This window comes from Miniopterus natalensis, chromosome 2 (assembly GCF_054644295.1).
Source record: "Miniopterus natalensis isolate mMinNat1 chromosome 2, mMinNat1.hap1, whole genome shotgun sequence".
NCBI classification, from domain to species: domain Eukaryota; kingdom Metazoa; phylum Chordata; class Mammalia; order Chiroptera; family Miniopteridae; genus Miniopterus; species Miniopterus natalensis.
The window spans coordinates 108,040,823-108,057,008 of NC_142082.1; the positions used below are offsets into that span (position 1 = coordinate 108,040,823).

Below are 16,186 nucleotides of genomic sequence, written 5' to 3' on the forward strand. Positions count from 1 at the left end.
CACCAGGTTTGCCTCAGCGCCGAGTCTTCAGCCTCAATCAGCTGTGCTCTAGAATTCAGCCAGTTGAGTCTGTGCTGGGTATGAAGGAAGACCCCATATCTGAAGATCATATGCGAAGTGCAGGGGATATATCGTGAATGATTGTGTTTAAAAGGCAAAATGTGAGGAAGGGTTTTATAATATGGCAGCTCACCAGGATAGAAGCCCCATAGCACATAGTTTTTTGTGCCTTTTACGTCAATACACATTTCCAGAAGTTATGTGTGAAGATGGGAACTGGAAGTATAGAGAGAAGTGGGTGGTGGGGCTTCAGAGAAGAAGCATGCAGTTTCCAAGCCCTAGAATTTTAGGTAGAGAGGAGACAGATGACTAATTATTATACCCAAGCTGTACTTATTGGTTGTTGCAGTAGTAAAAAGTAGTGTTTCAACCAATTATTCCATATGTATTTATTGAGGTTCGACTATGTATAGACAATGAGGATATAATGACAAACAAAACAACTGATTTCCTCCTTTAATGGAGCATATGACTGGGTGTGGGCGTGGCTGTGTTGCTGCCGATGGTGGGGGTCGAGGCAGATGTTAATCCAATAAGCCCGAATGTAAAACTGCAGCTGTGGCAAGTGTTACAAAGTACAGATATCCCCATACCTGTGCTGTAAGAACCTAGGGAGCTTTGACCTAATGGCTCTTTAACTGATATTTGAATGGTGAGCAGGAGGTAAATAGGGAAAGGTTCCAGAAACAGCATTTCAGGCAGAGAGAACAGCATGCCCAAAGGCCCTGTGGTGGGGAAAGATGGTGAGTGCGAGACTGGGGTGACAAGGGCAAGGGCAAGCGTGGAGCAAAGTGGAAGGGCTAAGTGTTTTATCCTTAGCGTAGGAGCAATAGGATGCCATGGGCCTGTTTAAAGAGGGTGGCAGTGGAGCGATATAATCAGATTTGTGTTTGAAAATATCTGTCTGTCTGCAGTATAACAGATTGGAAAGATTGAATGGATGTAGGTGGACCAGATAGAGCACTTTTCCAACATCCAGGTAAAAGATGGCACTAGGGCAATAATGCTCGAGAAAGAAAGAGGTGAATGGATTTGGGAGCTATGGAGGAGGTGGGAGCCTCAGGCCTTGGTGATGGATTGGAGGTGGTGGGTCAGAGAGAACGAGGTGGGTGCGAGGAAGGAGATGACTCCGAGGATTAGTAACACAAAAAGGGCAGGTAGCCTGGTAGTGTCTTCCTTTTGGTATTAGAATGAAATATGATTTGGATGGGAAGGTGAAAGCAGCATATTAAAAAATCATTTCAATTTTTATTGAAGTAACACATGCACACAGTTTGAAAAGCCAAGTAATACTCTAAGACTTCTAAGGAGAACCAGCAGGCCCTGTTGCTCTCCTTACTGTGATCCAAGTCCTCAAAGACAACCACCTTCAATTATTTTAATAGCTGGTTTCTGGTATTTACCTTTGTTTTCCTCAGTAAATGCTTATGTCGCTATCTCTTTTTCTGTTTAACAAATATTTCTAAAGCTCTTACTTTGTGCTGGTCACTAAGCATGGGTACGTTAGCAAACAAATCATGGGTGGATGTAGTGAACCAAATTCCCTGCCCTCATAGAGCTTTCACTCCACTGGGGAGAGTAAGCAAACGTTTAATTGAAAGGTCACTCTAACCATCTCATTACATAGAGGTGTGCTCTATGTAGAATAATACAGAGAACAGTTAGCATCCGTGGGGGTGATGCAGGGAATGTAGGGGAAGACATACAATGTTAAGTAAGGGAATGGGGGAATGGGATGGCCTTACTGACTGATGGCATCTGAGCAAAAACCTGGAGGATGGGAGGGGGAGCCCTGTGGGTATGAGGAGGGAGGGCATTCTAAGCAAAGGGAACAGCAAGTGCAAAGGCCCTGAGGTGGGAGGACATACGGTGTAACTGAGGGACAGAACAGCGAAGCAGCCCCTATTGCTGGTGCCAGGTGAACACGGACAGAGCAGTAAAGAGTAGGTTAGAGCGCGAAGTTGGGGCAACACCGTTGTGCAGGCCCTTGCGGGCTGCTATAAGGACTGACTATTACCCTGGGTGATGGGACCTTACCTCTTATCTTTGTATGAAACCATATGCCCACTTTCTCTGCTTCCAACAAAATTATTGGTTAAATGAATGTTTAGTGTTTACATCATTATTACTATCAAATGTTATTTTCTGCATTGCCGCGCAGTATACTGTGACAATGTTTATTTAATCTCTTGTAAACATTAATTGCCTAATTTTCTTCACCTGCTTAATTTTCTGTGTACCTATTTATAGTTCTTTCCAAACTCTCCAAAGGAGTTGGAAAACCCATCTAAACCCCACTTTCCATGTGACCGAGTGCGTCAGGCTTTCTCCGGGCTCCTTTGGTCCCCTGGAGCCCTGCACTTGGCCTCCCACTCTCCTGCTCCACCCAGTGTCTGCTGCCTGGGCCTCAGCACGGCTTGTGTCCTCGGAATTTGCTTCCTTCCTCCCCATGTTAAGGCTCCGTTTCCCTGCACATCTTTTCTTCTTTTTTGTTATTTCTTCTTTTGGTGCAGCAAATCCTCCACGAATTTTCTAGGAAAGGAAGAAGGGGATGTGCATTTTTGAAACTTCACATGCCTAAAAATGCCTTTATTTAATTCTCAAACTTCATTAATGATTGGGAGGATGTGAAATTCCAGGATAGATATAATTTTCTTTAGAATTTGAAGGCACTACTCTACTGCTTCCGATCTCCCTGTCTTGCCATGAGAAGTGGATACTTTTCTGATTTCTTTGTATGTGACATTTTTTCCATCTGGGAGTTGTGAATGTCTTCTCTTTACCCCCAGTGCTTCTCAATATCACGACTATGTACCTTGGTCCGCGTGTATCGAGCATAGGGTTGTGAGATAAAATAGAGGATTCGCGTTACATTTGAATTTCAGATAAACTATGAGTAATTTTGCAATATTTGGGACATACTGTACTTTTATCAAAAGCTTACTCACTGTTTATGAAATTCAAATTTAACTGGGTGTCCATTTCTGTTTGGTTTGTTTTTGCTAAATCTGGCAAACTTAGAACTTGGGCCTTTTAATCTGGAGACTTGTGTCTTTTAGTTTAGGAATATTTTCATGTATTATTTCTTTTCCTTTAAATTAAATTAGTAGTCTGAGTTTTAAAAGGTAAATATTTCAACAAGGCTTATAACCAAAGTTGTTGATTGTTATTTTTGTAACAGTCCCTGCCCCCCGCCCCTCTATCTTGCTCTCCCCCGAAACAATCTCTTTCACCTCTTTAGCTCTTTCTTGCCAATTTGCCACAGCATTTCTCAATGATGCACTCACATGCCTTCTTTTCCCATTATCTATCAAGTCTTAGGGAAGCTGACTTCCTACTATAGAAGGTAAGGATTTAGCTCTCTCATACCATCCACCGCGACTCTCCGTGTGCTTCTGCACCCACCGTGGTCCGAGCGTCAGGGCAGCCCTGGCACAAAGCCCACGGCCTATAGTTTACAGCCTCATCATGAGAGCGGAGCCGAGCGCAGACCGCTGGCATTGGACATTGTGTCCGGACACCTGTCACAGCTCTGCGTTGAATGCAGACGCTCTCGTAAAGGCTTCTTTCAAACATGAGCGTGTGGGAAAAGCAATCAGATTTCTATTCACTCTCTTCGAAACAACAAAAGATTGCATTTCTACTAATGCTAAAGTGTTGTGATGACCACTGGAATTTCACAAAGAAACCAAAGTTTTTGTTGTGTTTCATTGTGTTTTTAACCGCTTTGCAGGAGTTATTGCACATGGACAAAGCCAGTGGAAAGCACTGGGTGATGTCCGTGAGACTGATGCTGGAGAGTCAGTGACACTTGGCTGCAGGACAGACTGCTGTCCCCAGGACCCCAGGCTTACAGTACACCCTTGGGTCACCTTTGTGCTTTAGTAAAATTACCTGCTTCTTACTCCATGTGACAGACCTTGGGGCCTGCTCTCACATAATTGATATTACAAATATTAAATCTCTTCATCCCAGAGGAGTGTACAGCATAGGCACAATAATATCTATTGTAAACCTTTACCTTTTCTAAGTGGTTTCACAAACATCTGGTAGCCCTGAGAACCTGGGAGCACACCTTGTCCCTGTCACCCCTGTGTCACACATGCGGGAACAGAGCTGCAAGCAAGTACTGGTTGTATTTGTTTTTAGCCAAACCCTGGGCTGCTCTCGAAGGCCTTAGGGTAGTCACAGAATCACATTCGTCATATCTGGATGGATGACTGATCGACGCCCTAGCTTTCTTGGCCCAGGGCACGGGAGAGGCAGACCGTGAACTCAGGACTTTAGGCCCCGAATCCCACATACTTTCTAATAGGAAATAGTTACGTACAATGTCTTGTGGACAGACTGTAAAGGCAACAGGATATTAGGAAAGAGAGAGATCAATCATGTTAGGATGGCCAGAGAAGCTCCTGAAAGTGGCGGGTGGGGCTGGGTGGGGCTGGTGGACCACCCTCCAGGCAGGCAGCGGGGGGGGGGGGGGGGGGGGGGAGAGAAGCCAGTGTTTGGGTGGGTGGGCGAGGGAGGAGCGGGCTGTGGCAGGCACTCTCCCCGAGGGGGCCATGCCCGAGGTACACTCAGGGTCAGAGACGGGTCCCTGGGGCCAAGGTGACCGTGCTGCGCCTTAGAAAGCAGGGGCCACAGCTGGGTAGATTGTGTGGAGCTTCACTTTCCAGGGCCTGGAAGCCAAGCAGAGGGCTCAGACTTGATCTTTGGAGGACTAAGGGGCCACTAAAGGTGGATAACCAATGACGCAACATACAAAGGCAACTTCTGCAGGGCGGCTTCAGGTTGCACGTGCCCTCCAGGGGCTGGTGGGTTGCAGGGGCCCTTGTGGGGTCCATGGGGTGAGCGGTATGGTTTGAGCAAACAAGACCTAGGGGCTGAGTGGGGGACCACTGTTCAAATGCCAGAGGAGCGGAGGGAAGAGGCCAGAGGGCGTTCCCCGGTTCCTTGGGCCAGTCCCCCTGCAGCTCACCCTCGTATCACTAACTACACTTCCTCTGTTCTGATTCCTCCCTGGCAGGGAAAAGGCTGGCACAGTGGCCCACGCAAGAACACTTACACGTAGGTCTGAGAGAGGCTGGGCAGAGAGGGCCTGAACCGTTCATTTCTCCAGAAGACGGGATCCCTCCGTGGGTGACCTGGCCTGACACTCCTCCGGTCGCCTCCCACAGCAGTGGCCAGGCTGCGAAAAGCTGGGACCGAGCCCGCCGGCGTTAAAGATGGAACCCAGCATGTTGGAGCGAGGCTGTATGGGAAAGTGAAAGCAGGTGCTGTGGGCAAAACAGAACAGGTACAGGGAGGTCAGAGGTCAAGGGATGCCAGAAAGTGTATGCCACAGCCCCACCCAGGAAAAAAGTGGCCTGGAAGACTAACAAATAAACATATGGCAAAGTCTCAGAGGCTGTGCGTGTTGCTGTGTGAAAGCATCAACAGCGGAGTTAAGCAGACAAGTTAAGTGGTCATGACCAAATCAGGCACGTCTCCAATAACCTGGCCACCTACAGATCATCAGAGAAGGTGCTTGATTGCCCTCAGCAGCAACTCTCCACTGACGGGGGCACTCTCCAGGAAGGCAAAATGTGTAACCCACGGTCTAGGAGTTGTCTGTCTTATGTGTACAAGGCTGTGGGCAGAGGTCAAGATCAGAGCTACATTCCCCACGGCTCTCCCAGGGCCCAGATGGTGCTGTGTGCAGGGCCTCCCAGGAGCAGGCAGGACCACTTCCTAGTGTGTGACTCGCTGCTCTTCTTGTCACGGACAGCTCCTCACTCCTGGCCTGTCCTCAGGGGAAGAGCAAGGTCACCTCCTGGAGTCCCTCCTCACCCACTCAGTCCTGCCAGGGTGCTCTGGAGGGGCAAACTCCCACTGGTAGACACTCACCCAAGTAGCTTTTCCTCTTGGTGACAAAACGCAAGGCTGATCTTCCTGCCCTGAATCTACTGTCCTCGTTTGGTGCTGCTGGGGTTACAGTTCACTTAATGCCCAGAATCTCCCAGATGTGTCCGAGTGCTGGGGCTTTGTTGCCATATTGCAGATGCCTTTGCAGCAGGCACCATATCCTTGGCACATGCCCGCCTAATGTCTAGCAGAGCACCTGACACCGAATTGTCGCTCATAAAATGTCTGGTGAACGAGGACATGAACGGATGAAGTGTTGACTCTGGTTCGTAGATACAGCTAAAACATTTTCATACTTGCCGGAGCCCGCCGGCAGAGTCGAACGGTCCTGAGGAAGGGGTGAGGATGGAGAAAAGATAGACACAAAAAAGATGGGATCGGGAGGACTGCAGCTCGTGGCTGCCGCAGCCCCGAGTTTATTTTCTCAGCTCAATATATACAGGCACTGTTGATGGTGCTGAATAGCACCCCGCCCCGCATTTCTTCCCTTAGCCCGATACAAAGTAATCCCTCCAACGAACTTTTGGGGAGGATTGAGTCCTTGGCTTGGTATGTGGTTTAACTATCCTTTAACCCTTCAGGCCGGGGCCAGCTTCCTAATTAGCCTTTCTAGAATTTAGTATTGCTTTGGTGCCTCAAGGACTGGGTCAGGGAGCAGGAGAGCACATCCGCAGCTCACCCAGGCAGCTCCTCTGTGCCTGGGGCCACAGCAGCTCACCCACATCTCCCCGGGAGCAGGGGAGCACATCCGCAGCTCACCCAGGCAGCTCCTCTGTGCCTGGGGCCACAGCAGCTCACCCACATCTCCCTGGGAGCAGGGGAGCACCTCTGCAGCTCACCCAGGCAGCTCCTCCATGCCTGGGGCCACAGCGGCTCCCTACACATACTGAAAGGGCTCTGCACCCAATTCCGATGCGGGGAGAGGGGTTTCTCCACACCAACAAGCAATTCTCAGACACCTGCTGGGTGTCTTACAGTTCAACTAAGTCCTGACAGTACACCCAGAGGTAGCATCGGATGCCACAGGCTGAGCCCTCGGTGCCCAACACTGCCCCTCCCACGCCCTTTCAGGTGCCAGTCTCAAGCCCAGGTTGTTGCGTGTGCTCCTGACGACTGGCTATAAATTAGAGGTTCCCATAACCTCCTCCTCGTGTTCAATTACTTTGCTGGGGCAGCTCACAGGACTTAGAGAAACATTTTACTTACTAGATCACCAGTTCATCATTAAAGGATATAAGTCAGGAACAGCCAGATGGAAGAAAGGCCCAGGGTATGTGAGAAGGGGAGTGGCTCCCATGACCCCCCTGGGAACCACTCTCCCCAGATCACCACGTATTCAACCGGGAAGCTCTTCAAACCCCAGGAGTTTTTACGGAGGCTTTATCACATAGGCCTGGAGGCTGGGGGGTGGGACTGAAAGCCCCAACCTTCTAATCACATGGCTGGTTCTCCTGACCACCAGATTTCATTTTTAGGTACTTTCTAAAAGTCACCTCATTCATATAACGAGACACCTCTATCCCTCTCTTCACTTAGGAAATTCCAAGAGTTTTAGGAGCTTTATGCTAGAAATAGGGACAAAGACCAAGTATGTTTCGTATTGTAAATCATGATATCACATATACAAATTACCAAGAACTCACACATCGTTTACCACAAGTGAAGGTGGTTGTCAAATGCCCCAGCAACACACACACACCCTTTTCTTTCCCAGGCCTCTCTTCTTACTAAAGAAACCCCGTAACTCTGAAATCCCCTGTGTGAAGGTCCATTTTCTAAGCTGTATCTATCATGTGTTTGTTTCTTTATCTAACAAGTGTTCATTGAGGGCCTACTCTGCACTGGGCCAATGAATAACACTAAGACACCCATGCCCTTAAGAAGGTTGGGGCCTGTTAGGGGGAGGCAGGCAATCAATACGATAAATAACTCATATTTTGTATTCTACAGAAGCACAAGTGCAATAAAGGAAAATAAGAAAGGAAACTATGAAATACAGAAGGAGTGGGCAGGGGTGGAGATCAGCTTAAAATAACAGCGACAGGGAAAGCCTGATCTAGAAGATAATGTAGGTACTTGAGGGAGATATTCTAGACAGAAGGAGTAGCACATGCAAAGACCCTGAGGTCAGAGCCTTGCTGGCATGTTCTAGGAACAGCAAGGAGGCCAGAATGGCTGGAGGGCAGGGAGCAAGCAGGACAGGAGCAGGAGATGAGACCCAAGACAGCTGGGTGGTGGAGGGTGGGGCTGGCCAGACAGAGCCTGAAAGGACTGTGCTTGTACTTGGATTTGGAGGGGAAGCCGTTCTTTCAGGTCTGAGCAGAGAAGTGATGTAATTGGACTTAAATTTTTAACAGAATTTCCAGTTAGGAAGATGTTTCTAGGTGGGAATGGATGGTGGTATGGACCAGTCTGTCCACAGTGGAGGTGGTGAGAAGTGGGCAGATTCTGAACTGTGAAGAGAGAGCCAGCAGGAAGACTGGCTGTGGCATGTGAAAGAGAGTGAAGGCAAGGATGACTCCCAGGTCGTGGGTCTGAGAGGCGTGTAGAAGAAAAGAAAGACTTGGCGGCGAGGCCCTTCCTGGCTGCTGCTGGAGGCCGATGATGCCTTTCCAGAAGCTGACCTTCCTCCAGCTGAGCAGGCTCTCCTCCCTGATTTCAGCAAGTTCAGCAGAGTGTGACTTTCCCAGCCTCTCATCCTTCTCACTGAAGCCAGTGGGAGAGCGGCAGGTGTCATCCCTGTCCTGTCTGGTTTCCTGACCCCGTGTCTAGGATGGGCTGATCCGAGTTTGTGATTCATTCTCAGTCTTTCACTCCTCTCTCCCTCCACACATCCACCCTCTGATTGTATTCACTACCCTCTGCATGGTTCTCACCCTCCCCACAAACTAGAACATAAGGAGTCTGCTTCTCCACCAAGTAACAGAACACACATAGCAAAGTGCCCAGAGAACTCTCAAGGACCCTGGGACCAGAGGACTGCCAACCAAGTCACAGCCCATAGAATGGGACCATAGAGGTCTTGTACAAAGTGGATGGGTAAAGGAAGAAGGCCCTCCCTCCTGCTGTGAGCAGAAGGCCTGATGTCACAGGCTGTCCTCAAACTGCCCTTGCTCTCTGCCATCTGCCTGTCTTTGGAATGCACCATTCCAGGGGTGACACTGTCTTTGTTTTGAGGTGAGGTGGCAGAGGACTGATTTGCCAGACCGCTTTTGGGTGCCCTAGGCTGGCATCAGAACAACTGTGCTCCTTGAACTCTGTTGGGTGGGCCGAAGACCAGAAGCTCACAGGGCCACAGAGGGGAAGCCTCAGTGCTGTGCCTCAGTTCGAGTGTGTGGCAGCCACAGCACGGAGCACTGGAAAGAACTTGGGACCTGGGGACCAGGCCTGGCCTTGCCACCAAACTCACTGTGTGATAAGCATGAAGATATTTCACCTTTTATTCCTGAGTCCTCCATGTCACCTGAGAAATGGAGAATTAGGCCAAATCATCTCCAGTGTCTCTTCCCACCTCGTAATTCTGAGGTCTTTAACTGCATCACGTGGGTAACTGAGGGCAAACTGATTTCCAGGTTTATGATGGAAAAGGAAAGCCCTCTCTTCTTGCCAAAGGAGATGCATGTTGGCTAAATTCTTATTAAGCATCTATAGTTGGTGGCAGGCAGTTAAAATAGCCAGGTGGCTTTGGCGCTTATGAAAGTTATTCTGGTATCCAGGAAAGAATGGCACATTTATGGACCACCTATGACATAGGTTGCTGTGATGATTAAATGAGTAAATATACAAGCACAGTGATTAGAGCTGTGCCTGGCCTGTAGTAAACATATGTGTTAATCATCACTATTATTATAACTATTATGGGATGAATCACATGTTCTTTTTCTGCTAAGAAGGAGTGAAATTCCTCGGTCTCACTTTCACAGAGCTCCAAGCTCAAGCCAACAGAGCCAATTGAACCCTGGGTCTGGACTCTTTGGCTCTGTGGCCTCAGAGAGGATCTTTCATCCCTGAGCTCAACCTCAGGACCCAAAGTCAACCTGGTGGTCCGGGCAGATGGGAGAGATCAGAATAAGGTGCATTAGATGGTCGTTATGAGAGCAAAGTGCAGTGATGTTCGTGAAAATGCTTGGTGACTGTCAGGCTCCGTCTGAGTGTAGGAGGTTATGAGCAATGCTGTGGCTTCCTCCTGGGTGAGTGATAGACTGTGAGCTCATTTGAGAGTCATGGCATTTTAAAGCATCTCAGACACAGGAGAGAGGCTGGATGACCTGAACCACCCCCGCCCCTTCGACATATGGAGAAAAACAAGCCCCAGAGACATGAAAGGGATTTGTCCACAGTGGCTGGAAGAGACTTCCTGTGTAGGAGGTGACTGCTCCTGGCCTGCTGGCTTCTGGCTTGTTTCCAACCCTAAGGCCTACAGCCAGAGAGCAAAACTGCTCGTCCGAATAGCCACAGCCTTCCATGCTGGAGGTGATAAAAAACAAAACAAAATTACTTCCTCCAAAAATTTTAGCTATTACTTGAGATGACATGTATGACTATTTGGGGGCCACCCAGCTCAGTATCTTCCATCAGGTACCTTCTTCATTTGACCCAGAGCCGCTTTCTATTTCTGACAACTCCACTAGAGGGAGCCACTGTCACTTGTATTTCTCCCACAGGCCTGGTGGGAAACAGGCCCTCATGCCCTGGGCACCCAGGCACCTCCCAGTTGGAAGCACTCTTGAGGAAACACAGGGTCCTTACCAACCAGACTTGCAGTGTGAATCGATCCAGGGCTGGGAGTGGGCCCTGCCTTTCCTCTGGGGCTGCTGGTTTTTTCGCTTCCCCAGCAGTCCTGATGTGGCTGCATGTCCACGGAACTGGGCGGTGACCTGGCCCCTTGTTCACACTCGAGCACGAAGAGGAAGTGCCCCGTGCAGTAGTAAACACGCTGCTCAGCGATCCAAGACAGATGTTGGGGAAGGCGAGGCTTCAAAGGCCCCCAGATCCCCTGCTCTGTGGAATCAAATGGGCATCTTGAGGGACCCTTGCCTGTGAGGTATCCCCAACCTCTTGGAAGAGGCAAAGAAGCAGCTGGCAGCAGCAGGCAATTTCCCTGGAAATTCTGCACAGAAACCTGGCATCCTGGGAACTCTTTTCCCAATTTGCTTTCTGTGGAGGGAAATTATCCACTGAGGCTAGGAGATGACATGGCAAAGAGATCAGGTGTCTAGAAAGTCACAGAGACTTTCCAGAATCTCACCAGGCTAGGAATCATGCTAAATAACCTTAAACTCCTACCTGCTAATCAGATCTGGAGTTAGGAGGGAATAGGTGGATAGGGGACTTTGTGCACAACCTTTTTTCCTCCAGGGAGAGTCTTCAACTCTAGACCTCAGTTTCCTCCTCAGTCAAGCGGGGAGTTGATTTCAATGACCTCCAAGATCCTGCCTGAAAGGAACGGGTTCGTTAAGTGTGTCGTCCTGCAGTGTGGCTCATTTGTCACTCTTTTCTTTTTGATGTTTGAAGCATGTTAAAAGTCATTTCCCTTCCCTGCATAAGCATCTTTTAAAAATACCAGTAAAAATAAAATTAGATTGACCTCCTAGAACCAGTCAACTCATCAAAATGATTCCGAGCCCTCTGTGCTTAACCGTGTCGACAGTAATTGCTACATTTCACAGCAATAGGCTGGAAAAGTCCAAAAGCAAGGCTAAGGTTTATATTTTCTTTGTCAGCAATCACTTGCCTACTGTCTGGTTTCTTTCTCAGTCCTGCTTACTTTTTTTTTTTTAAGAGAGCGGAAGGGGGAGAGAGAGAGAGGGAGAGAGACATCAATGTGCGAGAGAAACACTGATTGATCGCCTCCCCTATGTGCCCTGACTAGGGGATTGAACTTGAAACCTAGGCATGTGCCCTGACCAGGAATCGAACCCGAAACCTTTTGGTGCATGGGATGACACCCAAACAACCGAGTCACCTGGCTAGGGCAATCCTGTTTACTTTTGATGAGCTATGGCCAGCTCACAGGGGCTCCGAGAGTTTGCCTCACATCCTGGTGACAGGGCCCCCCCCCCATTACTCTTAATTTCCAAGCACTGCTCAAAGATGTTTCAGTGACTAAAACTTTATTCCAAACTGAGTTTTGATGAAAAAGAAAGTGGGTGACAATGGGAGGACGGAAGGAAGTTTCCTTAGTGGCAAACCTGGGAGAGGTATTCCTTATTCCGATCAACACATTACTTCAATCAATGCATTATTGGTTAGAATAAAAAAAAGGTATCTTCCAGTGTTCGTTTGGGTTTTTTGTTGTTGTTTTTTGTCCAGTGCCTAATAGTCAAAAAAAGCTTCCGGACATTAATAGGAGTAAAATATGAGGGCATACTTGGTCTACGCCAGCCCTTTCTCCTCCTTCCCTGTGTATCAGAATCACCTGGAGAACTTGTTAAAAATGCAGATTCCTGGGCACCAAACCCCAGAGTTACTGATTCCGTAGGTCTGCAAAGAAGCCCCAAACGTGCATTTTTAGCAGGCTTCCAGGTAATGCTGATTCTGCAGGTCAGGACACCTCATTTTGAGCAGCACTGGCCTAGAACACAGTGACGACACCAGGTTGTCATCTGCATCCAGCGCAGTGAGCGCTGTGCGGACAATAACCTGGGGTTTTTTGAGCTCGTAGGGAGCAGTCGGTGCAATGGATGCATGCGTAGCTAAATCTCCAAGGAAGCAGGATGGTCCCTTCCCACGGTTAGTTAATGAGAGTTAATGAGAGTGTGCTTGTTCACTGAACTACGTGCTAATTACCACCTTTGCAGGAAGCGTCCCAGGTTAGCGCTACGGGCCGCTGGCCGCTAGAGGGAGCCAGGACCGAGGGTCTGAGGAGAGGAAAAGTACTGGGGAGGGCGAGCGGAGCCTTCCGAGAATGCTGCAGGCTCCCGGGGAGGCTCCAGGCCCCTGCAATCTCCGCGTGCACAGCAGCCATCGAGAGTCAGGGTTTGGCGGGGACGGGGGATCGTTTCTGTTTTATGTTGTGTGGTTTTCCTCCCGTTCCTGTCTCAAAGTACATTCAATTCACATGAACCCCGTTAGGCAATAGAAGACTTGTAGTATGAGATGGAAGGAAGATCGCCACCCCGGTTTTGTAGAGGGATCAAGGGGAGAAGAAAGAGAAAAGGCTTTGCAAGGTCACAAGGGGGGCGGGCTGGGCGGGGGGCCCCAAATGTTTCCTGCCCAGGTGTGTTGTGGGGGGGACGCAAGGCTGGGGGCGGGCTGCAGGCTCTGAGGTCTCTGTTGACTCCAGTGTCATGGTGCTGATCAGGCTGTGATCCTTGGGGTGGGGCAGGCAAAGGAATTCTTTAGGGAGAAAAAGACTAAGGCAGTCCTAGAAGCTAAGAAGATGAAATCACCAAGAGGGTATTTTATTTGCCTTGCACTTGCAAAGAAGTGTGGTCCAGGAGCTATCACACGTCCCCTTTCCACACCCTGTTAGCAGACCCCATCTGGGGACATGCATGTTAGAACCGATGACCATGAACTTGCCACCTAACATTTTCGTGGCATCCCTGCTCCTTCCTCCTCACTCATTAGGTCCTGAATGAGCTTTGGAAAGAGCTTAATCTCCCACAAATTATTTGGAAGGGATTTGCATTTTAGTCATCGAAAAGCCTTTTCTTTTCTGGGCAGGAAAGTGGCCACCTAGTGGTTTAGAAGAAAATATCTGAGTTCAGGTAACACTGGGGCATGTGGGATCATCAGTGAAGTGGGTGTGTGTTCGTTTGAGGGACACATTTCTGCATGTTTCTGTGTGTATGAGTGTGTGCCTCTGTGCGCATGTTTGGGTACAGCTTCTATGACAAATGATGGCGACAACATCGGCTGTAAAAATTTGGTTTGAGGACTTGGTGCATATTTCCTGGGTCCACTCTTACCTGTCCTAAGGGGTGCTTGCCCTGGCCCTCAATAATTCACTACGTAGCTTATTAACATTCTTCTGCTCCTGTGACCCACACAGGCAAACAGTGGGTCAGACATAGCCCCGTTACAACTAAGTGGAGGGCAGACCCTTTCTTCTCAGGCTGCAGCCGGATCTTTCTCCAGCTCACTGCGATAGCTTTTTGGCTTGAGCAAAGGAGCTGTGTGTGTGTGTGTGTGTGTGTGTTAGACTCCATAAGCTCCCACCCTGCACACTCTCCTTAAAGCGTTCTCAGTGAGCCAGTCCATGTCTCCGGGCTATGCTGCCGTATTCTCACACAGCTCTCCTTACTGCCAGCACGGCAAGGATCTTAAATGAGACCACGGGCTTCTCCTTCCCCTGCATTCAGGTCCTGGATATAAATTCTGACTTTCCTAATGACAATTTCCAAAAGGGTTTCATTGTCCCTTGTTGAGTGCAAACGCAGTAGCTCTTTGAGGCAGGGCCTCTGCACTCACCCTGAGTCTTTCTGCAGCTGTCTGGATGGCAGCTACTTGCCGCATGAGACCCTAGCCTGACCTACTGCTCCCCCTGAATGCCCATTTTGGGGAACACTGCAGTGCCTGCCTCCAGGTACCCTTGCCACTCCGCACAGAGCCCTATCTGGGCCTCCATGGCTCCCTGATATTGCTTTCAGTGCTGCCTGGTTTCTGGAACCATTGGGGTCCATTGTTTTGAGTGCTGCCTGGTTTCTGGGACCATCTGGGACCATTGGGGTCTCCAACAACCCAAAGTCAGGGAATGGAGAGCAGCGATTGCTCTGGATTGCTGTTCGGATCCTCTCCCTCCCTTTGAAGGCCCCCCACCCTGCTGTCCCCTCTCAGCCCTCCCGGTGCTGTAGCTGACCCGGTGCTGTAACTGGAACGTCAGAGGCAGGAAAGTCACTGCTCTAGTTGAATTTTGCTGCAGTTTCTTTTTTCCTCCCCTAGATGCTGAGAGCTATTTTTAGCCAGAGATTTTAAATTTTTTTTTTTTTTTGCAGGGGATCCACAGTCTATTTTTAAAGCCCTCACGGAGCCCAAATATTGCAGTACTCCTCAGGGGACTTTGGAGTTAGGTGGGCGAGACCGGGGCAGTAGGGATGCTGGGCGTCTTCCTGAAGATGGAGGGTGGTCAGGAGAGGCCTAAGGAGGGCTGGCAGAAGCTGGATCCCAGGCAGGGGGAGCCCAGGAAGACTCACCATGCTCCTCCTTCTCAGGACCGGGGCAGACCTGACTCCATCATCCCAAGCCCTGCAATGACATCGCTTTTGAACATGGCAATTGGTTTAATTTACTGCATTTCCTTTCCTTTTCCTGAATTTCCACACTCACGCCTCTCGTCTCTCCCCACCGCCCCTTCCACGATACCACCTTGCAGAGGCAAGCTGAGCTGGGAAAGGTTTTGGACAATGAGTTGGGCAGGAGGCCAGTTCTGGGGGAGGAGAGGGGTCCAGGTGTGCCACAGACTGTCACTGGGTGTCGATGGGCTCCGAGACAGTGGGGAGAAGGCAGTCGACAGAGTTCTGGAGGCCTCCGAGGGCAGGGCTGCTTCTGGAATGCCCGGAGTCCCATTCAGAGTGACGGGCAGGGATGCTAACCGGGCGGGGGTGCGTGGCATCCGAAAGAGCCTCCCTAGAGCCTGCCTTCCCCCCAGGCCCTCCCTGACACGGCCTCCCTCCAAGGCCTGTGGGACTGGGCAGGGGCGCCCCCAAGACCTGGAGCGGTGGGGCAAGAGGCCTGAGTGGAAAATTCCAGACAGAGTTGGAGCACATGCTCTGAAGCTGAACCAAAGGCCTCCCTTACCTCTGCTTTCCACACAGGGAATCAACGGAGGGCCTCCTCCTAGGCCGCCCGAGCTTCCCCACCAGGGCAGCTGGTCACCCCCCCCGTCTCTCTCCTCGTTGCCCTTTGTCCATGGGGCCCGGTGCTGCCCTGCAGGTAATCAGGGTGCTTGGTGCCCACCTGCCCCCAGGCCCCGTCCCCACCGTCTCAGCTGTACCGAGGGGAGATGGGGAGAGGAGGAAGGAGGCAGAGAAGCGGGGAGTCTTTCATTCCACCTCACCAGCCGATGATTACATGACACTCGGGACAAGTGCAGGCTGGGGTGCTGCTGCGTGGCCTGCCTGGGGTGGGCAGGGCCCTGGGAAAGGCTGCTGTCTTGGGGCAGGGAGAGGCCTGGCCTGGCTCTCTCAGCTCTGCTGACAGTCCAAGATGGCCTGCCTTCCTGGCTCCATCAGGATGGGGTAACGGGGGCCAAAGCTCTGTGTGACCCTAAAAAGCCTTC

At 50.1% G+C, this 16,186-nt stretch overlaps 1 protein-coding gene across 1 annotated transcript in view; it reads left to right on the forward strand.

Moving 5' to 3' along the window:
- Window positions 1-5,388, forward strand: part of KCNA6 (potassium voltage-gated channel subfamily A member 6) — a 36,830-nt gene extending 31,442 nt beyond the window's left edge. The window contains exon 2 of the mRNA XM_087814489.1: window positions 5,087-5,388. The gene's annotated coding sequence lies outside the window, so the exon portion shown is untranslated. The remainder of the gene's footprint in view (window positions 1-5,086) is intronic.
- Window positions 5,389-16,186: the final 10,798 nt, after the last annotated feature.